This window comes from Lepidochelys kempii, chromosome 1, assembly GCF_965140265.1.
Source record: "Lepidochelys kempii isolate rLepKem1 chromosome 1, rLepKem1.hap2, whole genome shotgun sequence".
NCBI classification, from domain to species: domain Eukaryota; kingdom Metazoa; phylum Chordata; order Testudines; family Cheloniidae; genus Lepidochelys; species Lepidochelys kempii.
Genome location: NC_133256.1, coordinates 35,158,953 through 35,182,881, shown reverse-complemented (window position 1 = coordinate 35,182,881; position 23,929 = coordinate 35,158,953). Strand labels below are relative to the sequence as shown.

The following is a 23,929-nucleotide window of genomic DNA, read 5'->3' as shown; positions in this document are numbered from 1 at the left end:
TATCCCTTTCTTAATGATTCTCAAAATTCTGTTTGATATTTTTTGACTGCCGCTGCACATTGAGTGGATGTTTTTAGAGAACTATCCACAATGACTCCAAGATCTTTCTTGAGTGGTGGTAACTATTTAGACTCCATCATTTTATATGTATATTTGAGATCGTTTTCCAAAGTGCATTACTTTTGCATTTATCAACAATGAATTTCATTTGCCATTTTCTTGCCCAGTCACCCAGTTTTGTGAGATCCCTTTGTCGGTCTTTGCAATCTGCTTTGGACTTAACTAGCTTGAGTAGTTTCATGTCATCTGAAAATTTTACCACCTCATTGTTTACCCCCTTTCCAGATCATTTATGAATATATTGAACAGTACTGGTCCCAGTACAGACCCCTCAGGGACACCACTGTTTACGTCTCTCCACTGTGAAAACTGATCATATATTCTTACCCTTTGTTTCCTACTTTTTAACTAGTTACTGATCCACGGCAGCTTACTTTGCTTAAAAGTCTTTGGTGATGGACCTTGTCAAAGCTTTTCTGAAAATCTAAGAACACTATATCCACTGGATCACTCTTGTCCACGTGCTTGTTAACGCCCTCTAAGAATTCTAGTAGATTGGTGAGGCATGATTTCCCTTTACAAAAGCCATGTTGATTCTTCCCCAACAAATCATGTTCATCTAGGTGTCTGATAATTCTTTACTATAATTTCAACAGTACTGAAGTTTGGCTTACCAGCCTGCAATTGCTGGGATCGCCTCTGGAGTCGTCTTAATAAAATTGGCATCACATTACCTATCCTCCAGTGATCTGGTACAGAAGCTGATTTAAATGATAGATTACATACCACAGTCAGTGGTCTGTGTGCCCCATGACAATATGGTACTACAAATGCAAAAAAAAAAAAACTATATTAAGGTTGCAAAAATCAAGCATTCAAAAGCTAGGAAATGACATAATTAAGGTTGCCTGTTGCCTCTTTACTTAGCGTCTTTATGTCTATGCATTTTGGTACAATCTTTATAGACATGATCACATACTATTTTTTTTTCCACCTCGGCCACATTCAGTGTAAAGGACGGATGGTGCTGAGTTAATGAGCACCTATTGAGTATTTGTTTTCTCCTCACTGTGTAACGTTTGGCCCTAGGCCTTATTTCTTGTGGTGAATGTATTCAAACGTTTCTCGGAAGTCAGAATTATAGAAAAGCCCATGAGGAAATTAATGATGCTCATCATTGTAGCATTTAAGTGCTTTATAAATAGGAGTTTATTTTTACAGCATCCATATGAAACAAGGGGGAATTAAATTCATTTTTTCACATAGAGAATTGAAACACAGAGATTAAGGTTAAAAAGTACCTACTAATTTTGGGCGCCCAACTTGAGATGCCCAGGGCGGCTGCTGCTGCTGTTTTTTTTTTTTTTTTAAAGTACTGAGCATTATAAAATATTTCATATGTTCAAAGCACAGCTCCCATTGACTTCAGTTGCAGCCATGAGCGCTCAGCACTTCTGCAAATCGGAACCCAGGGTCTCAAGTCAGGCACCCAGAAAATTAAGAATGCATAACTAGTGACCAACTTCAAAAAATATAGTTTAAATGACTTGACTAGGAACATCATATAGGGAACCCTATGACAGGTGCAGGGATAGAATCCAGTTTTCCAGGGCAACATTCAACTGCTTTAACTATGAGACCACCCTTTCTCTTCTGGCAGACCGGCCTCATTTAACTACACACCTTCCAACTTCTACAACAAATGGGCCACAGTTACAGGGAAAGTCCTGCTATTCGCAGGGCTGGAGCATGCCCAGTGTGCATGGAATCTTTGGAGAATTTTGCAGTTAAAATCTGAAGTCTTTATTGAGCATGTGCAAACTGCACTTTTTCAAAGACTTATGCTGTGGGCAAATTTGTGTGGATTTTTCACAAGGACAGCAACAATCACTTCCTTGAAAATTTCAAGTCCTTGCTCCAAGGCCTGGGGGCGCCAGAGTTTCCTAAAGACAAAGTCACCAGAATTTTTTAATATGGGCAAAACATTTTTCCCTTGTCTTGTTCCTGAAAACAACTTAACTGTTTGTTGGCAGAAATTTTTCATGCAACTTCAGCCTGAGTCAGACACCAAGCCTGGAAAATTTCAGCATAAATGGTTAAAATGTAGTAAAATAATAAGCAACTCAGAAAAGGGTCTTATGATGGGAAATATTGGGCACTTTTAAGTGGCAGTGCTACCAGCCCTGCAGGTAATTTAGATAGATCCTCTTCTAAACAAATGCTTTTAAAATGTTTCATTGAGATTCCTTCAAATCAGGACATAACTCTAAAATGCATGGATGGTGTTGGCTCAGGCCAGTGGAAGTTCTTTACAAATCTATTTATTATATAATAAAAGTGGGTCACAGTGTAACTGTTCATTTCCATGAATTCATTTCACATCGATGAGGAAAAAAAACTTTCCACATGGAATGGGATATATGGAGATATATATATAAAAACAATCCCGCAGAGACTCTGAAAATGTTTTATAGATTTATACCTCAACTGGATGATTTCATTGTTAATCTTATTCTCCAAAGATACTTAACAATCTCCTCTTTTGGGTCTGTGGTTTTGCTGGTACCTGCTATGGTAGTCTCAGTGGTTCTGCCCGAGTTGGAATGTCTGTGTGGAATGATAGCGATGGTTTAAAAGGCTATGTTTAAGACACAAATTCCTTCTGAGGCTAAAGTCAATGATTCTTCTCTGACCTGAGGGGGTCTGATTTATCCTCTGTTACTGGGACATCCTTGGCGAAGTGCTTGTTTTCCTGTCCTCAAAGCTTGCATTGACTGTTTGTTCAAGGGCAAAAACCAATCTGTGTGGGCGGAGGGTTGGGGGGCAGTTTAGTTAGGAATTTTTACTGTACCAGGCTACTGGGCAAACAAATCCAGTATCCTGATTTGTTCACTGGCCAGGACCACATGCTTCAGAGGAAGATATAAGGCAAACTATGAACTAACTTGGCCATTGGGAAAGTTTCTTCCCACTCCTCATTTAGTGCTGCGAAGCATGAGGGTTTTATCCCTTATGTAACTCTGGAGGTTCTCATTATCCAGATACATGGCTAACCCTTTTATGAAGCGTATTCAATGTTTGGCTTTTGTACCTTATGGCAATTCTGCATTGGGTAAAAAAGGGGAGGAAAAAGGTAGTTATTTTTCTCATCTCTGAACTCGTTAACTTTCACTTCAATTGATTTCCCCCCCTTGTTTGGTAGTGCCTGCAGCTGCACACTTGCCCCACCACCAGCAATGGCGTGCATGACAAAAGGGACAGTTTTGCCCGGGCTCCCTGTATGAGAGGCCCCCAAAGGGAGTGGCATGATGACCTGGCATGCTACGTTGCAATGTCGTTCATTGACATTTGGCCTGGTGGCCCCTCTGTCATGACAGAGGAGCAGCTGGGCCAAACCTGAGTGGTACCACAAGTTAAAGCTGGGCATACCCCATGAAAAATATCTAGGGGTGTCCCGTCGTTGCTCTTGCATTATGAGAGAGGATTAATAGGAGAACCTAATTTTACCTACTTTGTACCACTAACTACTGTGTTAACTTCTAACAGATCCTCTCTTTCATTCACTCTAAAATAAATTTTTTTGATCATTTCCCATGGGGGTGCCTCACCATACCTGTGTAATAATCATCTGCAGAATTTCCCACCTTATTTTTCACTCTGTTGTTTCTAGCTCATTACCAAATATATTAAACACCAGTTCTTGAGCACCCTATTGTGTGGTCAGTATTTCAACATAGAAAAAAAATTTCTCTCCTGTTCTTTGCTTTGTTTCTTAATCAGTTTCTAAACCATGACAGAACATTAGCTCTTACCCTATGGCTAAGTTTCTTTAACAGCCCCTTGGAGGGACTTTGTCAAAGATTTTCTGAAAGTCTAAATTTGATTTTCCAGTTATCCTTTATTCACTGGGGTTTTGTTTGTTTTTTTGGGTTTTTGTTTTTGGAAACACTCAAAGAATTCCAGTTCATTGGAGAAGCACAACTTTCCTCTAGAAAAGCAGTGCTAGGTGGTCCCTATTATCTCACGTTCCTCTTGGTGGGTTTTAACGCCATCTTTAATTATTGTTTCAATCAATTTAGCTGTTACTGAGAAGGTCTACAGCCTGAAATTCACAGGGTCAACCCTAACCCCCCCACACTTAAAAAAGAAAAGAAGAAAAGTACAAACTTGCCATTTTCCTGTGTGTGTTTAGCTGATTGCAACGAGACATTGCCTATTTTTGGTCGCAGCTCAGCCAGCTTCAGAACACTTGCCTGAATACTAAATGGGCCTGGTATTGTTGTTAATCATCCAGTTTGTTCCAGCATCTCCTCTTTTGCCCCTTTAGTCTCTGACAATGTATCTGTGGCAAGTAACCTCTCAATACAGAAATTTATTTAACTTCCCTGTGATAACTTTATCCTCCTCAATCGACCCCTTTTATTCTCTGGTAGTTTGGTAGATCCACATGTTTGATTGTCATCCCAAGTACCAAGTGTTATGCACTCTGGCTTTAAAACTAAGGTTTGAGAGCCATGCAAAACTGTGTAACTGAGTCCTGCTTATATTATATACATCAAACATCTTTAACCTAGTCAGGTCACTATTGCCAAAGAAATAATAAAACCTGTATCTGAGCTGACAAATGGTCTGCTGAGTTTCAACTAGGGCTATCAAGCAATTAAAAAAATTAATCGTGATTAATTGCGCTGTTAAACAATAATAGAATATCATTTATTTAAATATTTTTGGATGTTTTCTGAATTTTCAAATATATTGATTTCAATTACAACACAATACAAAGTGTACAGTGTTCACTTTATATTTAGTTTTGGTGACAAATATTTGCACCGTAAAAAAACAAAAGGAATAGTATTTTTCAACTCGCCTCATACAAGTACTGTAGTGCAATCTCTTTATCATGAAAGTTGAACTTTCAAATGTAGAATTATGGAAAAAAAAACAACCCTGCATTCAAAACTAAAACAATGTAAAACTCTAGAGCATACACGTCCACTCAGTCCAACTTCAGCCAATCGCTCAGACAAGCAAGTTTGGTTACAATTTGCAGGAGTTAATGCTGTCTACTTCTTGTTTATAAAATCACCTGAAAGTGAGAACAGATGTTCGCATGGCACTGTTGTAGCCGGCATCGCAAGATCTTTACGTGCCAGATGCGCTAAAGATTCATATATCCCTTCATGCTTCACCCACCATTCCAGAGGACATGTGTCCATGCTGATGACTGGTTCTGCTCGATAACAATCCAAAGCAAAGCAAACCGATGCATGTTCATTTTCATCCTCTAGTCAGATGCCACCAGCAGAAGGTTGATTTTCTCTTTTGGTGGTTCGGGTTCTGTAGTTTCCGCATCTGAGTGTTGCTCTTTTAAGACTTCTGAAAGCATGCTCCACACCTGGTCCCTCTCAGATTTTAAATGGCCTTCAGATTCTTAAACCTTGGATTGAGTGCTGTAGCTATTTTTAGAGATCTCACGTTGGTACCTTCTTTGCATTTTGACAAATCTGCTGTGAAAGTGTTCTTAAAATGAACAAGTACATAAAAAGATTGTTACAAGGAGGAGGGAGAAAAATTGTTTTTCTTAACCACTGAGGATAGGACAAGAAGCAATGGGCTTAAATGACAGCAAGGGATGTTTAGGTTGGACATCAGGAAAAGCTTCCTAACTGTCAGGGTGGTTAAGCACTGGAATAAATTGCCTAGGGTGATTGTGGAATCTCTATTATTGGAGATTTTAAGAGCAGGTTAGACAAACACCTGTCAAGGATAGTCTGGATAATACTTAGTGCTGCCATGAGTGCAGGGGACTGGACTAGCTGACTTCTGGAGGTCCCTTCCAGTCCTATGATTTTATGTGCTTGGTCATCATCTGACACTGCTGTAACATGAAATATATGGTAGAATGCAGGTAAAACAGAACAGGAGACATACACTTCTCCCCCAAGGAGTTAAGTTACAAATTTAATTAATGCATTATTTTTTTTAACAAGCATCATCAGCATGGAAGCATGTCCTCTGGAATGGTGGCTGAAGCATGAAGGGGCATACGAAAGTTTAGCATATCTGGCACGTAAATACCTTGCAACGCTGGCTACAAAAGTGCCATGCGAACACCTATTCTCACTTTCAGGTAACATTGTAAATAAGAAGCAGGCAGGAGTATCTCCTATAAATGTAAACTAATTTGTTTTGTCTTAGTGATTGGCTGATCAAGAAGTAGGACTGAGTGGACTTGTAGGCGCTAAAGTTTTACATTGTTTTTGAATGCAGTTATGTAACAAAATAAATCTACATTTGTAAGTTACTTCACAATAAAGAGATTGAACTACAATACTTGTAGAAGGTGAATTTAAAAATATTTGCACTGTAAAAATGATAAAAGTATTTTTCATCAATAATAATATAAAGTGAGCACTAGACACAATGCATTCTGTGTTGTAATAGAAATCAATATATTTGAAAATGTAGAAAAACATCCGAAATTTCTTAAGAAATTTCAATTGGTATTCTATTGTTTAACAGTGTGATTAATCGTGATTAATTTTTGGAGTTAATCACGTGAGTTAACTGCAATTAATTGAGAACCCTAGTTTCAACCTAATGCCTTGCCAAAGGGCTAAGAAATTTAAATCCTGAATATGAGGGTTTACAATAGATTTGAAACTTCAAATTGTTGCTGGAGCTCTAGTGTCTTGTCACATACTTATTTTCTCCTTAAAGCGAACAACAATTATTTCTATTTTTACAGCCACATAGTATGGGATGACAAACAATGCTTATAAATATGGAACAAGGACCACATGCTTTATGCTTGTAGGGTGAGATTTTTCAAAGCACCCCAGTGATTTTAGGATCACAAGTCCAATTGGTATCTAATGAGATTTGTGCTCCTAGTAACTTGTGTGCTTTTGAAATTCCTTCTTGCAGTGTATTGTCACAAATCAAAATTACATTATAAATGACTCTTCCTGATCACAATAAGAAATTAGTTTCTCAAATAGTTACATCTCAAAGATATTTTAAGAGTGATCAGTGAGAAAAACTGAAAACTTGATTTTAATTAGCAAACAAAAACAATATGGGGCATGATTCTTCACTGTCTTAAATCATTTGTAGTTTCATTTATACCAATTGGTAGCATCTTATGCTCATTTTGCATAGATTTAAAGAATAATGCAAGGTTCTGTGCAATGGCGAATTGGGGCCATAATGTCTTCCAAATGTAGCGTGGCTTCTGAATTGAGCTTCAGTTGTATATGCGGGCAGGTAGGCATAAACTTAGGGCTCAACTAATGCTCATTTATGCGCAGAAGTTGGAGACCAAACAGTGGAATAATCCAGAGCAATACATAGGAAAGTAGCATTAGATGGTGGGGTGTGTGTGTGTGTGTGTTTTATTTTTTTTTTTTAAAAAGGGAATACTCATACGACTAAAGTATTCAGTGATGAAGTCTAAGACAATTGACGTGCTCAGCTCAGTGGGGCCCCAGTCCTGATAGAAGCCTTTGAACACTACTGTAATATAAATTACTATAATAATTTATGACTAGTGATGGTTCATTGTGCATATTCATCTATGTTCTAAAGAACAGCCGGTAGAGACTTACTGTATTCAGGACTGTCCAAGTTTGTCTTCTATACTGATCTCTTCTCTTATGAATATCATTTTGTATTCTGTTAGTGGGCATTTTAGCTTATTTTAAATAGTAGCAATCTTCTCTTTATACATTTGTGAATTTCCCTTCATTAATTCTTACCTGGTAAATCTGCAGAGGCTCTGTTTTTACAGTGGAATAGTTTCAGGATGAGATTTTTATGAGTCTGATCTGAACGTTTACTCTTTCTATTTGGCAGCAGCTTACTATGTATTCGATTGTTTTATCCTTTTTAGTAATTTTAATTAATGAAATTTTGAAGTATTATTAAAATTAAGGTCACTTAGAACGCGAGGTTAAGTAGGCCAGAGTGGCTGCCACAATACAGAAATTTGGCTGAGCTCCAGCTTCCCAGTGTGGCTGCGGAGTAGCGATGCAGATGGTCAGACACCTGGTGGCACAATCAGAAGATTGGAGGGTGGGCTGCCACACTTTGACGCAGCAGTCAGTTGGCTGAAAATCGTTGGTAGCAATCTAGATATCCTCTTGAGATGTGTACAAAAAGAGAAGAAGATTAAAACTAGAATACATTTCTTAACTTCTCCTGACTTTAATGTGAAAAGCCAACCATCAGCATGATTTATGTCTTTCTCAGGTCTGAGTCTTCCGTTTTGTGGTACATATCAAGTATTAATAAGATTGACATTGTGGACTGCTTTGATGCTCTTTGGACATATATCGTTGACATATGTACTTGATAGGGATGTGCCACTGTAGCAAACTCTTCAGATGTTTCTTTCTAGCTACAAGCCTAACCTTTGTCTTGCTGAGATTTAACTTAAGCCAGTTTTTCCTCATCCAGTTTTGATCTCGCCATTCACTAGGGCCCATTGGGAAGTCAGCTAGATTTAAGTACATACTTAAGTGCTCTCCTGAATAGGGATGGACTGAAATGTGTGCTTAAGTACTTTCCTGAATTGGAGTCTAGGAGAGGAAAGCATTGATTTTATTGTAGGTTGCAAATGACAGACTATAGAATCAAATTATTAGTATACTTGGTCTGAAAATTTTCAATCTGGAAATCTCGCTCTCCCTTTGGACAGCAAATGGTCTGAGGCACTGAATTTTAAAATGCTGCACTTTTGCAATAAATACAAACAGTGATATTTTTGAAATAATATTACAGAATCATTTGGGTTTGATGGGAACAGCACAGGTCATAATGAATTCTTTTTTTCTACCACTGGGGATGTTATTTCTTTTGCAGAAGCTAAATTGCAATACAACATTTGTTAAATGTACCATAAAAATAGTGTTACTCAGGTATTTTTTGTTTTTTCCCTTGCAATAGTCCAATTTGATGAATGTCCTGATTAGCTCTGGAGAGTTTGTATTGAATTTAGCTGGAACTCACAGGAAACAAAGATTGTAAGGAGCTCAAGAATGGCTTTGAATTCTAGATTAATCCATGTGAGGACTTAACAGGTTTACAGATTATTAGATAGGAGCAAATATAATTTAATTGATTTTACTATTTTTTTATTTGTATGGCACCCATTATTATATCAGGGCATATTAGGAAGATTAAAATGAACGATTGTTGTCAAAAATGGGTGCCAAATAAACTTCCCTCAACTTTACCAGTCCTAGACTGTCATCAATATCCTTTGCCTTGACTCAAATTAAACAAGGGATAGCACAAGCAAACGAGCGTTGTACTGCACCCTCAAAATCTCCAAACATGGGAACTGCCAGACTGCATTGAGGAAGCAACTACCAGAGCGGTGGCCAAGAATTCTCTCACACATCACATAGTGACTAGACTTGGGGGATAGACACCAGGTGTTTTCTGACAGTTTGCGACTAGTGGAGCATAGGAAAATAGGTGATCTCTGAGAAAGCAGGCTGTTCAGGACTTTATAGATCAACACTGTGACTTGTGTTAGGACTTGCTGTGTAGTATGGGTGTTGTATATTCACATCAGCTGCTCTGTTTAATAGGTAGGTGTCAGCATTCTGTTGACACTACTTACACACAAACTATTTGGGACAGGGGCCACATTCTATTTGTACAGAACCGAGCTCACTGAAGTTCTTATCCTGACTGGAGCACTTGTATGCTAAGAAAGTATAAACATTAAATACCTGCTGGAGCATCTGGGTCTCCTTCGGGGATAGTCCTAAGCAGAGTTCATTACAATAGTCCAGATTAGAGGTGACAAGAGCACAGATAGCTATGATCAGGTGACAGGTCTGCATCAGAAAGGAAAGGTTAGAACATTCAATTCAGTTCAAGTCAATAGGACATCAGGGAGGAGTCGATATCTGAGGCCCACATAGCAGTTACATTGAAATGATCCATAAGGCCAGGAAAAAAGTGGTCCAAATGGTTGGACGGTATGATCGTCAGTTTTAAGAGTCCCATGGATACAGTTGCCTCCACCCTGGTGGGAGTTAAGATGACCATGATCTCACCCTGAAGGTGACATGACACTGGTGCAGGTCTTAAATTCAGATGGAGCTTTACAGAGTGGAGCTCCAGTAAATATTTTTAACTCCCCTGGAGTTTTTATAGCTTGTTTAGGGGGTGGGGGTGGGTTCTAGGAAATACTTTGTGAATTTAAGACCTGCAGAGGTGGTATCAAAGAACCTTTGTGAATCCATTTCCATGCTAAAGATGGTAAATAAGCAGATTTTTCCTTTAATCTTTTTAATTCATGAGTGGGCACCATAACCAGTTTTGTGATACTGGAATATTAAGGATGGTGTATTTTTTTTAAAGTAGATTGGATAAAAATTAACAGTAAAGCCTGTGAATTGAAAGACTGAGAGTACATTTTACTCTATAGAAAAATTTCTGTTAGTGATTTGTTACTGAAGTGTAGTCATGATTCTGTCCAATATTATTTAGCATCAAAAGAGCAACATGTGCTACAGGGGCATGACCTAAAGCTCATTGAAGTCAATTGATTTCAATGGGCTTTGGATCAAGCCCTGACCAACTTTATTATCTTATTATTGTAAACCCTTGGTGTACTTCTTTTTTAGCCCTATTTTATTTGTACTACTCTCCTCCCATGTATGACTTCTGAATTTATTCTGTAAGCTCTCTGCAGTTGGGATGGAGAGCCTGATTCTACACTAACTTGCACCTCAGTTGGTCATTTATGGTGTAACAGGGCTACCACTTACTGAGCGTCCTTTTGTGGCCAGAGGTCCCCTCACTGCACCCTTCCTTTACTCTCTCTCTTCGCTTCATGAGCTCCACATTGTCTCACTTATGAGTAGTACCACACTCCACTTGGGTTGATTTAGTGACCTCAAACAGTTCCACATAGACCTTAATGTCTCAGAAGTAAAGTTCATTTTTGCAACCCAAGAGTTCACACTTTTATCTCTTGCTCTTCTACCACCTACATGGAGTTCTTCTCCTGCTAGCATACCGGGTTTCTACTTTTTAGCCATTTCTGTCTGGAGCTCAGCTGTCTGGGTCTAGCTTCCTTCTCCTACCAGTGTCTGGGTATTTTTCCCCCATTCAACTACCAATCCCCCAGGTCCACTTCCTCTCCTCCATTACAAGGCCATTTCCTTGGCATTTATTTGTTCCAGCTTCCTGGAATAGGTAGGGTTACCATATGTTCCGTTTTGGCTGGGACAGGCCCCCCTTTTAAGCTCTGCCCCGGACGTCACAACTTTTTTGGCTTAGGCTGACAGCCCTGCACAGTGGGGCTCAGATGGCTGGCAGCGCTCGATGGGACTGGCTCAGATGGCCATTGATAGTTGGCAGGGCTGATCTGAGCCACCTGGTGTCCTGTTTTCAGTTTAGGGAAATATGATCACCCTAGGAATGGGGTCATCTGGTCCCCTCTACTCTTAAAAGACCATTATACCCTATTACACCTATGAAAGAACAGTGCAAAGAAGGTGTGAAGGGTCACCATTCTAATCTGGTAGCATTTGACACTCACTTGTCAGAGATGTATATGAGTGTATCAGTTGCAAGAAAGTGGAGAATCAGGTTGCCTTTACGTTCTCTCCCTCGCAGCCCCCCCCCCCCCCCAAATACTCAGATCACTTCTGGGTGCTCACAAAAAATAAACAAATACTAATAAACACACAAAGATAGTCCAGATTACCGCCTTTCAGACTGTAGGCTCCTCATAAAAGCTGGGTGGGAGAATATGTACTCACAAAACCAGTTGCTGGTTCAGTTCTGTGAATTAGTAAGGCCACAAAATGGATTTCTGGGGCTCGTTACAATGAGATCCATTTGCAACCTATATTTTAGAGTGGTCTCCCTCATGGGATCTTTACCATAAAGTGGCTGACAGCATTGCCAGATGACAAAATGATACACTTACAATTTTAATTGAGTAATTTGGCTATTCAATTTGTGGTGCATATCCAGCAGTTTCTGGATTCTTAGACTTCTTAGCTTATAGAAGAGAAGGCTTCAGCATGACTCAGACAGAAGTAATGCTACAGTCTGTCCTAAATTAACTTCGGCGCATTAATTTAAGGAGCACTGAATTGCTACTGTACAGAAAACTAGTATGAAATTGGATATGGTTGGCTAACTATGTAATTTCTCATTTCCAGTTTACTCTCTCTTCTTAGTGGAGATTTACCTTCTGTACTCAGTCAAGAGGAAAAACTAAAAGTATTAATGCTTTGATGGGAAAAAATGTATTCTTTTGCAGTTGCATTTCTTCATTAGCTGTTTCTTGAAGAGTTTCATTATTTGCGGAAGAGAATTTAGTTTAGAGTAAAGAAAATTCATTCATTAACAGTTCACTTTCTTTGGTAGCAGAGATTATATTTTGTAATTTTCTTTCAGCATCTATAATCTTTTAATAGCTGTTTGTTCCAGACAATTATGCAGTAATTACCAGGTTTTAAAAAAATAAATTTTTAATGAAAACTTTGGCTTCATCTGACTCCTACTGAAGTCTATGGGAGTTTTAGTTAACTTCAATAGGAACTAGAATTTGTATTTATAACCGTTTATTCTTTTTCTTGCCAAATTCTCTTTAACTCATCCAAAACCATGGGGAAAAATTCTGCTCTCAGTTACTCCTGGATTTAGAGTATATCTCCAGTGACTTAATGGATTTACATTTGTGTAAACCCAGAATAAATGAGAGCAGCATTTGGTTCAGTAGGATTTGTTTTCTTATCAGCAAGGAGATGTAATATATAATTGGCTCCACCACTAGAACTTCCCCAGTATTAGCTTCCTTTCTTGTCCAGGAACAGACATAGCTGGATTGCATCAGTCTCTGATAGTTACAAAACTAAGGAAGAATCCACTCCCCTTGGCAAGGTCCCTTCAATGTGCTTATATAACAAAATTTAAAAATAGAGAGGGATGGGAACGGCCTATTGTTACTCTTGGCACATTTTTCTAATGCTTTGTCCAGGTCTAGTTTTAGCTGTCCCAAACGTTGGAGCTTCTACCACAAGCATAACTATTTGTTCTAAAGTAGGAGGAATTATTTGTAATGCACTGTGACACTGGCAGATCAGGTGTCGGCTCATGCCAAAGCCTCAGGCCAATTCACTTGTGTATTAGTACAGATCAAACTGATTGATTATTAAATGTATGAGAGTGTATTTGGTGTTTAAACTTCATGAAAACTAATGGGATGTTACATGCATTGTTTTCAGTTATTTAGATTCTATTATAATGTAGAATCATAGAATATCAGGGTTGGAAGGGACCTCAGGAGGTCATCTAGTCCAACCCCCTGCTCAAAGCAGGACCGATTCTCAATTAAATCATTCCAGCCAGGGCTTTGTCAAGCCTGACCTTAAAAACTTCTAAGGAAGGAGATTCCACCACCTCCCTAGGTAACACATTCCAGTGTTTCACCACCCTCCTAGTGAAAAAGTTTTTCCTGATATCCAACCTAAATCTCCCCCACTGCAACTTGAGACCATTACTCCTTGTCCTGTCATCCGCTACCACTGAGAATAGTCTAGATCCATCCTCTTTGGAACCCCCTTTCAGGTAGTTGAAAGCAGCTATCAAATCCCCCTCATTCTTCTCTTCTGTAGACTAAACAATCCCAGTTCCCTCAGCCTCTCCTCATAAGTCATGTGTTCCAGTCCCCTAATCATTTTTGTTGCCCTCCGCTGGACTCTCTCCAATTTTTCGACATCCTTCTTGTAATGTGGGGCCCAAAACTGGACACAGTACTCCAGATGAGGCCTCACCAATGTCGAATAGAGGGGAACGATCACGTCCCTCGATCTGCTGGCAATGCCCCTACTTATACATCCCAAAATGCCATTGGCCTTCTTGCCAACAAGGGCACACTGTTGACTCATATATAGCTTCTCGTCCACTGTAACCCGTAGGTCCTTTTCTGCAGAACTGCTGCCTAGCCATTCGGTCCCTAGTCTTAGCAGTGCATTGGATTCTTCCGTCCTAAGTGCAGGACTCTGCACTTGTCCTTGTTGAACCTCATCAAATTTCTTTTGGCCCAATCCTCCAATTTGTCTAGGTCCCTCTGTATCCTTTCCCTACCCTCCAGCATATCTACCACTCCTCCGAGTTTAGTGTCATCTGCAAACTTGCTGAGGGTGCAATCCACACCATCCTCCAGATAATTTATGAAGATTTTGAATAAAACCCGCCCCAGGACCGACCCTTGGGGCACTGTGCTTGATACCGGCTGCCAACTAGACATGGAGCCATTGATCACTACCCGTTGAGCCCGACAATCTAGCCAACTTTCTATCCACCTTATAGTCCATTCATCCAGCCCATACTTCTTTAACTTGCTGGCAAGAATACTGTGGGAGACCGTGTCAAAAGCTTTGCTAAAGTCGAGGAATAACACGTCCACTGCTTTCCCTTCATCCACAGAACCAGTTATCTTGTCATAGAAGGCAATTAGGCATGACTTGCCCTTGGTGAATCCATGCTGACTGTTCCTGATCACCTTTCTCTCCTCTAAGTGCTTCAGAATTGATTCCTTGAGGACCTGCTCCATGATTTTTCTGGGGACTGAGGTGAGGCTGACTGGCCTGTAGTTCCCAGGATCCTCCTTCTTCCCTTTTTTAAAGATGGGCACTACATTAGCCTTTTTCCAGTCATCCGGGACTTCCCCGGATTGCCATGAGTTTTCAAAGATAATGGACAATGGCTCCGCAATCACATCCGCCAACTCCTTTAGCACTCTCGTATGCAACGCATCTGGCCCCATGGACTTGTGCACGTCCAGTTTTTCTAAATAGTCCCAAACCACTTCTTTTTCCACAGGGGGCTGGTCACCTCCTCCCCATGCTGTGCTGCCCAGTGCAGTAGTCTGGGAGCTGACCTTGTTCGTGAAGACAGAAGCAAAAAAAGTATTGAGTACATTAGCTTTTTCCATTGTCACTTGGTTGCCTCCCTCATTCAGTAAGGGGCCCACACTTTCCTTGGCTTTCTTCTTGTTGCCAACATACCTGAAGAAACCCTTCTTGTTACTCTTAACATCTCTTGCTAGCTGCAACTCCAGATGTGATTTGGCCTTCCTGATTTCACTCCTGCATGCCCGAGCAATATTTTTATACTCTTCCCTGGTCATTTGTCCAATCTTCCACATCTTGTAAGCTTCTTTTTTGTGTTTTAAGATCAGCAAGGATTTCACTGTTAAGCCAAGCTGGTTGCCTGCCATATTTACTATTCTTTCTACACATCGGGATGGTTTGTCCCTGTAACCTCAATAAGGATTCTTTAAAATAAAGCCAGCTCTCCTGGACTCCTTTCCCCCTCATATTATTCTCCCAGGGGATCTTACCCATCAGTTCCCTGAGGGAGTCAGTCTGCTTTTCTGAAGTCCAGGGTCCATATTCTGCTGCTTTCCTTTCCTCCTTGTGTCAGGATCCTGAACTCGACCATCTCATGGTCACTGCCTCCCAGGTTCCCATCCACTTTTGCTTCCCCTACTAATTCTTCCCGGTTTGTGAGTAGCAGGTCAAGAAGAGCTCTGCCCCTAGTTGGTTCCTCCAGCACTTGCACCAGGAAATTGTCCCCTACATTTTCCAAAAACTTCCTGGATTGTCTGTGCACCACTGTATTGCTTTCCCAGCATATATCAGGGTGACTGAAGTCTCCCATGAGAACCAGGGCATGTGATCTAGTAGCTTCTGCGAGTTGCCAGAAGAAATCCTCGTCCACCTCATCCCCCTGGTCTGGTGGTCTATAGTAGACTCCCACCAAGACATCACCCTTGGTGCTCACACTTCTAAACTTAATCCAGGGACTCTCAGGTTTTTCTGCAGTTTCATACTGGAGCTCTGAGCAATCATACTGCTCTCTTACATACAGTGCAACTCCCCCACCTTTTCTGCCCTGCCTGTCCTTCCTGAACAGCTTATATACGTCCCATGACAGTACTCCAGTCATGTGAGTTATCCCACCAAGTCTCTGTTATTCCAATCACATCATAATTCCTTGACTTCGCCAGGACTTCCAGTTCTCCCTGCTTGTTTCCCAGGTTTTGTGCATTTGTGTATAGGCACTTGAGATAACCCGCTGATCGCCCCTCTTTCTCAGTATGAGGCAGGAGCCCTCCTCTCTCACACTCTTCTGCTCGTGCTTCCTCCTGGTATCCCACTTCCCCACTTACCTCAGGGCTTTGGTCTCCTTCCCCTGGTGAACCTAGTTTAAAGCCCTCCTCACTAGGTTAGCCAGCCTGCTCGCGAAGATGCTCTTCCCTCTCTTCGTTAGGTGGAGCCCGTCTCTGCCTAGCACTCCTCCTTCTTGGAACACCATCCCATGGTCAAAGAATCCAAAGCCTTCTCTCCGACACCACCTGCATAGCCATTCGTTGACTTAAATGTTTCCTATTACATGGATGTTGTATGTATCCCTGTAACTAAATAACTCCTCAAAGAAGCCTTGTGGAATGCAAATGAAGAACTTTAGCAGGAAAATACTAATTCTTGCACATTTGAAGATAAATGGTCATTGTGTGTGATGATCAGAGATCAAAGACTCTAAATGCACTCATCTCTCTCCACCAATCAAAGAGAGAGTTCTTGTGGGTGGTGACTCTATCAGCTTGTTTTCTGTGAGAAGAAGCGATAAGTATGGATTCGGGAAAGATCCTCCATCTCTGGACTGCTTGGCTTCAAAAAAGGCAGAATAACTGAACAAGAAGATGGAGATCCCCAGAGTTATTCTGGATAACCATGAGAGACTTTTGGGAAACTGGCAGAATACTACATCTCTGCTACTATTTGGATTATAGACAGTGTCTCATTTGTACATATATTTTACCTGCTTTAACCTAGCAGTAACTCACTCCTTTTTCTCAGCTAATGCTCCTTTAGTGAGTTTACTGTAGAATTGGCTACAATGTTGTCTTTGGTGCAAGATCTAGGGATGCAAATTGACCTCGGTGAGTGACTGGTCTCTTGGAACTGGGAGTAATTTTTTTGGTGTAAGTGACAATTTATCTCTCAGTCCTGGACTGTCTGTGACCCCACTGTAAGACTATTGTAGTACCTGGAGTTCGCACTTGGTACTGTGTTGGTAAGATCTAATTTATAGAACACTACCATTTTGGGGGTGTCTGCCTTGCTTTTTGACAGTCCACTCTGAGTGCAGCAGTCATGGTCATGAGCCACTTCAGGAAGTGCAACATGTGCATGCTAGGAATTTCACAGAAGATACAGAAATGAAGTCCCTTCCCCAAAGAGGACACAGCTAAGAGTTAGACTGTAAGTGAGGGTGAAGAATACAAAGGCATTGATAGAGCAAGGAAGGACCAGCTATAGAAATAAAATCGCACTCGAAATTCTCATCTTGGTGGTGCTATTGAGGTGATGGTTTTTAATATGAAAATAAGGTTTAAGAGATATTGACTCGCTCTGCTGTAGCACTTAAACTGAAGCCATAGAAAAGGAAAAAGAGGAATCATTACTAGGTGTGGACTCTTACAATCAAATCCTGCAAACATTTATTCATACTGTTTACACATGAGTGGTCCCTCAGATGCTGTGAGGTATTTCATGTGCTTCCAGGTTAATTGAACCGATTAACTTTGGGTGAGTGTTCATTTGGAGAGGATCTTTAACCTGGCTTTTTACTCACTTGGAAAACCCACAACAAAGTAAGTAATCGTGTCTGCCTATAATTTGCTTTTGGTGTTCAACGACATCAAGATGGAGGGAATGTATTAAAATAATTATGCAGGCAAGTTCTGATGAGAAACATAGGTAAGGGTGAATTCTGGAGTTTTTATGATTGGGTTCCTTTTTGACACTTTGGCAGATTTCTATATTTCTTGGATCGTTCTTCACCATGACTCACCTGGGTGTATTCCACGTACACCATAAATTAAGCATATGCGGCCAGCATGATGTATTATTTATGAGTCAAAAGCCATTCTCCTCACTGTGTAAAATTACAACAATTTTGGGAAGTTTAAATTATTCATACTTAAAAAATGAATACAAAATCTAATTCTGATTTGAACATGTCACCTGAAATTATCTTGGTTCTCAATTAGGCTTCTGATAATCTAATGTTAGATTTATTGCCACTTAAAATTATTGCAATCTGCTGCTGCTTGTTTTGATTTGAAAACATAATTGATGTCACGTGATGTCAGTAATTGCTCACGCTGTTTTAGAAAGTGGCACAAAGATATAGCAAGAAAAAATTGTAAAGCCAGATGCAGATTTTGCGGTGTGGTTGTACATAAGTGTCAAACTTCTTTTTTCATAGTATATTTGTTTGCAGTTGTTACTGTGTGTATTTTAGAAAAGGGGAAAATCAGGTGAACATGCACTCTCATTGGACTCTGCTAGAAGGCTAGATAAACAGTTAAAATATGGGCTTATATCATTCAGGAATGGAAGAAAGAGACCTCTAGCCAGTTGCAGGTCACAGCATCGATCAAGTTCTGTTGCTTTTCCCACCTTTTTAATTCTAAAAACAGTAGATCTTCTTCACCACCCTAAGGCCTCGTCTACACTAGGAATTTATTTTTTCTGTAGCTATGCCTCTCAGGGATGTGAAAATTCCATACCCATAGGAGACGTAGCCATACTGACCGAATTCCCCCCTGTGAAGACAGTGCTAGGTCGACTTAGCTTCCGCATCTTAGGGAGGTCGATTCCCTATGCTGATGGGAGAATCCCTCCAGTCAGTGTAGGCAGTGTCTGCACTGAAGCACTGCAGCGGTGCTGTTGTAGCATTTTAGGTGCAGACCTACCCTAAAAAACCAACACCATGGACCTGACTCTTGAGTGCCCTGCAGCTTGTGTGGTTATTTCCACCAGTGCAGAGTATTGCAGGTCTACACTACTGCTTTATTCGATCTCACTTACGTCGCTCAGGGGTGTGAAAAAGACAACCCGCCCCCCCCCGAGTGACGCAAGTTACAGTGACCTAAGCGCTGTCAACAGACGAAGTGCTGGTGTGGGAGACACTCTCCCGCTGACATAGCTTCCACCTCTCGTGGTGGTGGAGAAATTATGCTGACAGGAGAGCACGCTTTCATTGATACAGAGCGTCTTCACGGAGCTTCTAGTGTAGACCTGCCCTGAGTATTGAACACTCCAATAACTGAGTGGTAGCATTTTATATCCACTTTGCATTCCCATTGCATGTGTGTGTAAGGCAGTTTTTCTGCACAGGGTGCTAAGCCATGCAGAACTAGGTCCCTCATAATTGGGCATAGTTGTGCTTGAGACCATAGATACAGAAGTAAAGGGGTCAAAAAGAGAAGGTATAGAGGCAGATAACTAGATTGCTAAACCGGGATCAGTGGAATTCAAGATATTGAACTCATGCCCTGCTCTCTGCATTAGTCAATGTCATAGTCCCTCTCTGGTTGCCCAAAGTTTCCAAGGGATTGATACATCTCTTCCTTTGTGACTATGATCTCCTACAACAGTTAGTTTCCATTGGAACAATGAAAGAGAAGGAAGAAAGAGATTGTAGCTGTTTGTGGCATTTTGTTAAATAATATCTGAGCACCTCTGAAGTATGTGATAGTAAATACATTTAATTTAACGAAAATCTAGCATAATTTCTCCCTTGGAGAGGAAAAGGGGAGAAAATAAGGAAGTCAAGAATCCTATGTGACAATTTGTAGTCATGTCATTAATGGACTTCTGAAAGGCACTTAAATGTTTTGAAGGCTAAGTAGGATCAGGAAGAGTAACCTCCCTCTCCAGATAGAAAGATTAACTTTGTCAGACCTCATAGGGAGCAGATTGTAGCTGTTTATAAGTAAAATAGGAGAGAAGGTAAAATATAGACGTTGGCCCTGGATCAAGGAGAAAAAACAGAGCCACTAAATGGCTAAGAGAGCAAATTGACACAGGAGGAGGGGGGCTTCTTCAACACCTGGAACAGACTGTTAACTCTTTATTGCCACGGTTAAAGTAATTACTAATGTGAGCAGTCTTATGATGATTAAGGTTACAAATTTATCTTAACTGGGAGCTCAACTGTAAAAACTGAGAGTTTATAAGGTGTCACAATAACCCATAGAAATAAATATTGAGGGTAAAAGGTGCAAAAGGGAGACGGATTGAATTAGTCCAAGCAAAAGGGCTTACTGATGTAATTCAAGGACTTTAAGATCGTGTCTAGTAAATAAGAAAAGTGTGTAACTGGAAATCAATGAACCAAAATTGGTGTGTTGGAAACAAGGCTTAATTTATGGACAAAATGAGGGTATGGGCTATTCTGCCCGGCACTTCCCTCTTGTGGGTTCTTAAGACATTTGAGGGAAGATTGGGAAACAAAGGGGGATTGGCTACTGCAACGCTGGCTGACTGAAAGAAGGGGAAGGGTGAGCTTCGCCATCAGGGTTGCCAACCTCACCTTCTCCTGGGTCCCTGGGTGCCAGCATAACACTATTGCGCCTTTGTCAGTCTGATCCTGAGAGGTATCCTGACCAAACCAGGCCAGAGAGAGGGACCAGGATGACATTGTCACCTCCACCAGCTCTGGCTAAATACTCAAAATCACCTAGGGTACGTGTACACGCACACGCACCATGTGTCCTTTTCCTTTCTCACCTTATTTCTTCTCTTTCCGATCCTTCTGTAGGTCTTGCAACACTGCTGTTAGTCTCTTCCCAGAAAGAGGCAGCCAAAAAGTGAATCCCCCTATAGTCAGGCACTGGTACAAGTTTGCCAGGTCTCAGAGTGAAAGATGAAACCATGTGCTGTGCCCAGGCTTTTCCAACCATGAAATTGCAAGTGAAAGTCAACACCAGAGACAGAAGCTGCATTTTCTATCTTTACTGTTCTTTTTGTCCCCCTGGGGGTGGGTGGGTGGGTGCGGTTCTTCTGGGACATGGGATTGGACTTCAACAAAAGCTCTAGTCCGTCTCAACTAACTTTTTTTCTCTCTTTTCCCTGCACTCTCCCCCAAAGACAGTTGTTACCATCAAAGAGATTTGTCAAATGAAGGCTTCCTCCTCCCCCCACCACTTCTAACGCCTCTTTCCAGCTAAAGGGAATGGGCAGAAGGGATGTTAAAATGAAAGACTTACTTTCAAATGCTTGAACAGTTTTCCCCTCTTCCTCTTTTCTGTATCTTTAATAAAAGGCTAAGATTTGTAATGATAAGATTGCCATGACACTAAGCAGGCTAAGGTCTCTGTATACCAAACTGAGTTAACACTTTTTAATGTTGGACAGTTTCAGCATCATGACTCTTTGGGTGCATATAGTCCATCTAAATTAATACAACAGTAGCCCCATTGAAATCAGGGGTTCACAATCTGGCTGTGTGAAAAACATGAAGCAGGCAGTAGCTATGTCAGAAATAGGGGGCCCAACACCTGAAAGATTGACTGTATTTATGACAGAATGGAGACCTTCATGTCACAGGAAATAAGCCATCCACTTAATAGGGGAAGTTAGGAAAAAACTTTCCCTCTGGGAAAATGATTCCATTAGAGGGTTTCTTGTATCTTCTGAATTGTCTGGTCTTAGTCAAAGACAGGATGCTGGAGTAGCTGGACCACTGATCCAATCTAATATATCAAAGTCTGTATTTTTAAGGTGGAATCATAACATTCCAGATGCAAATATCCCTAAATATAAAATCAAAGATTTGTGTATAAAATAAAAAAACCCTATGAAAGTCCTTTCTTTTGTGTCAGAAAGGCAGCCTGCCTTGTCATACAATGTGTAATGCAGCCTTATGTAGCTTGCAGAGACATTTTGTTCCTTGGCATTGCCTGTTTGTTGAGAATGTTAATGCAGTAAAATAGGCATGAGGAGGTATGACCTATAGCATTTACTGGTCTGAGTAAGGAAAACTTAGTTTGATTTTGTGGGGAAGGAGAAGAAATATGCTTCTGTGCTATATTATAGTAACTGAAGCAACTATTCAACTCTTCACTGAGTATTCCCAAAATGTATTGATTAAAAAAGTTCTTAAAATTCCTACCGGAAAGGGATGCATACAGTTTAAAATGATTTTAAAAAAAAAACAGTCTGATGTAACATGCTTGGTAAAATCACTATTTCTATTTCAGTTGGTCCAGATCTCAATAAGGGAGCTCTAATTATACGTTTGTTTTAACATCCTTAATTTAAACTGAATAGTGTTGATGGATCTGACTAAAAAAGGTCTTTAAAAATACAGCTTTAAATAAATAAAAGTAAATGCCAAATTTGCATTTTAAAATACATACACATTTTCAAAGTAGTTTAATCTCATTACGATGATAACTTTTGTCACAAAAAGAGATTGATAAATGATGACTGGCACAGTAATAAGATGAAGCCTTTTTGACCTAAAACATTTGTATATATTTTTAGTGATTTTCATTTTTCCCCTCTTTGTCATGACATTTTTTTTCTGTGTCAGTACTGTACAATGGCTGCTGCACGATAGACTCAGAGCATGTAGGTACCAAAGTGTAGGGTTTCTTAGATTCCTCTTCTATTAACCTGTATTTAATTAAGAGACATGCTTCTGTATCGCAGAACAATTCCATACAATTCTATACTGGGAAGGAAACTACTGCAGTTTATTAGTTAGGTGATTGGTGCCCAACATTGGTGGTGTGATATTATCCTTGCTGGTCAAAACTCCGAATTTTTGTTCTGCCTGAAATGGTCATTTCAGAATTTCCTTTTTGTCCCAAATTGGAACAAAGCTGCAATTTCCTGGAAAATGGAACTTCCAAAAAATCTTGGTTTTGATAAGGTCAAAGTACTTTGACTTTACTGTTTCAACTTTTATGTGTTATATATTATATTTAAATAATAAAATCAAAACAAAGAGCTTTGGGCTTATAGAAATATTTCAGCTATTCTTCATCTAAAATTGACAAAATCAATATGTTCCCATAAATGTTTCTCTTTTGTGGAGCCAGTATTTATTTTCTGACGGAATATTTTTCCATCTGAAAGCTTTTCACGAGCTCTAATTATTTATTGCATGCATCATGATGCTGATGCTAGCCACCTGGATTTTGAAGCTGAAATTGACTATCCTAGTTTGTACTAATGTTATACCAATAAAATAAAAACCAGCAGGATCTTATTAAAGGGGAAAAGGCAAAATACCACATTTATTGTGAATACAGAAAGAATCCTAGTAAGCAGTTAGTTATAGCTATAACATTCCATTCAATCTCATATTTATTCTCACACAAACACAGGTTGTGCAAGGTTGTTGTCATAGTCACACACACACACACACACACACACACACACACACACACAGAGGTTCTGCAAGGTTGTTATCATAGTTACCAGCCTTAGAGTTGCTCATGCCAAGCTACTGGCCAGGTGGCCTGGACATGAGGAGGAAGCAGGGCCTTGTCATATGCTTATCTGATGCTCCTGGAAGTTGGTTTGCAGAATCAGACCCCAAAGTTCTCACTTTCTAGAGTCCATTTTTATGGGAATTTCTTCCTATGTCAGTCTATGGGAATTGCTTCATCATGCTGTTCCTAAATCAATCAGCAGATAGCACATTCCTTTTGGCTCCGTGCTGCTAGATGTTATCTTGTTCTTTGGTTCTCCCATTCTTGAGGCTGTTGGGTGGATTCCAGTCTGCCCTCCGGGGTCCTCTGGTTATTTCCACTTGACACCTTCTTCAGCCGATGGACACTGGATTCTTAGGCTGGCACCTCCCTGATCATTCAGTTATTCACACCAAGCACCCATCCACATACATCCTCTATCTCTATTTTAATCACAATTGTTAATACAATAAATGGGCGGGGAGTCTCTGGGTGCTGTTTCTGTTTTTACAAGGTATTGCTTTGAGTCTCTCTCTGTGTGAATTGCTT

At 40.3% G+C, this 23,929-nt stretch overlaps 2 protein-coding genes across 2 annotated transcripts in view; both read left to right on the top strand.

Moving 5' to 3' along the window:
• MSANTD4 (Myb/SANT DNA binding domain containing 4 with coiled-coils) overlaps window positions 1-23,929 on the top strand; it is an 804,538-nt gene that overhangs the window by 177,198 nt on the left and 603,411 nt on the right. The gene's annotated exons all lie outside the window — the stretch shown is intronic.
• The window catches only part of GUCY1A2 (guanylate cyclase 1 soluble subunit alpha 2), a 275,143-nt gene that overhangs the window by 91,425 nt on the left and 159,789 nt on the right, over window positions 1-23,929 (top strand). The window lies entirely within an intron of this gene.